We start from the raw sequence: 1,871 nt of genomic DNA on the forward strand, positions 1-1,871 counted from the left end.
AAGGTCCATAAATGCCCCTAAGAAATACCCACTGTTGCATACTCCGTCCCCTCACTGAGATGCTCACTGCTCTCCTCTGCAGCGTTCTTTCTCCTAAAACTTTCCTTTCTCAAACCTATGCTGTTGTCTGTAGATTCTTCTTACTACCTACCACCCACGAGCTGACCATTTTTCTGATGATGGGGCTCTGACACCTCCCCTGGCAGCTCTGTCGTCCAGCCTGGAGTGCAGTGACCCCTCAGCCTCCTGAGTAGCTGGGACTACAGGCGTGAGCCACCACGCCCTGCTAATTTGTGTGTGTGTGTGTGTGTGTGTTTTTTTTTGTAGAGACGGGGTCTCACCATGTTTCCCAGGCTGGTCTCAAACTCCTGGGCTCAAGCTATCCACCCGCCTCGGCCTCCCAAGTGCTGAGATTACAGGCATGAGCCTCCACACCCAGCCAATTCCTCCCTCCCTAACACTTATTTACAGGGACACACACCCTTGGTAGCTAAAAGTACATCCTACTCCCACTTTTCTAATAGGCTTTATTTATTTTTTTGAGTAGTTTTAGGTTCACAGAAAAAATTGTGCAGAAAGTACAGAGTTCCCATGTACCCCTCTCCGCACCCCAATTTCCCTTATTCTTGACATCCTGTGTGGCCTAGCACAGCTGTCATCACTGGTGAGCTGACGTTGGGACGTGGTTGCTGACTGAAGTCCTCGGTGCACACCGGGGCTCAGCCTCCATGTGCGCATCCCTGGGTTCCAACAAACATGCAATGGCACGTCTCTGCCATAATCATGTCATACTCAAGAGTTCCACTGCCCTAAAATCCTCTCTTCTCCACCTGTTTATCCTTTCCTCTCCCAAGTCCCTGGCAACCACTGATCTTTTCCCCATTTCCATGTTTCTGCTTTTTCTAGAATGTCACGTCCTTGGAATCATGCTGGTGGAAGCATTTTCAGGCCGGCTTCCTTCACGGAGCAGGCCCTGCCTGGAAGGCTCCTCCACACCTACCCTGCTCCGTGGCTCAGCCCCTTCCATGCCCCCTTCCACGCCCCCTTCCACGCTCCTGCTGCTGCTGAACAGCACCCCCTTGTTTGGGGGTCCTACGATTGATTCATTCACTTCCTGAAGGGCATCATCATTGCTTGCAAGCTTGGCAACAATGCATAAAGCTACTATAAACAGGCACATGAAGGTTTTTCTGGATCTAAGTGTTCATTTCCTTTGGGCAAATACCAAGCAGTGTGATTGCTGGATCCTACGGTCAGAGCATGTTTAGTCTCCTGAGATATTGCCAAACTGTCTTCCAAAGTGGCTGTGCCATTTTGCATTCCCACCAGCAATGAGTGAGAGTTCCTGTAGCTGCCCTTTAAAAAGTAAGACACCAAAAACAAAGAAAAAATATCTCTTCACAACTGTTCCATTGAAGAGAAAAATCACATGGTGATGTGTGGCAGCCAAGGCCAGAGTCAGGAACATGGATTTCAGGTGGGTGTGGTCCGAAGACAAAGCTGACGTTCAGAGAAGGGCAATGGGGAGCCTTTTAAAGCCACAAAATACAACACACCTGGGGCCAAATTTTACTGCAGAAGCTCTCGCGGAGGAGAAACTGACGCAGGTGATTTGGGGCGAGTTACTCAAGAAGCCGCTAGAGACGAGATGATTGACAGTGAGAGGCTGCACCTCTCCCGGCCCCAGCAGGTGTGAAGAGCCAGGCTGCTGGCTCCTGGTCCTAAAGCTCTGCTCTGTTTGCAGCCAGAAATCGAACACAGGGAAACCCGCCTTGTTTCCAAGAGTTAAAGCATTTACTCTTCAGGCTGTTTTCATTCTTTTTGTTAATTCTTATTATACAAATAACTATTCATTTTATAATCAACAAGCA

Source organism: Rhinopithecus bieti, unplaced genomic scaffold (assembly GCF_001698545.2).
Source record: "Rhinopithecus bieti isolate Rb0 unplaced genomic scaffold, ASM169854v2 scaffold_1017, whole genome shotgun sequence".
In the NCBI taxonomy this organism is placed as follows: domain Eukaryota; kingdom Metazoa; phylum Chordata; class Mammalia; order Primates; family Cercopithecidae; genus Rhinopithecus; species Rhinopithecus bieti.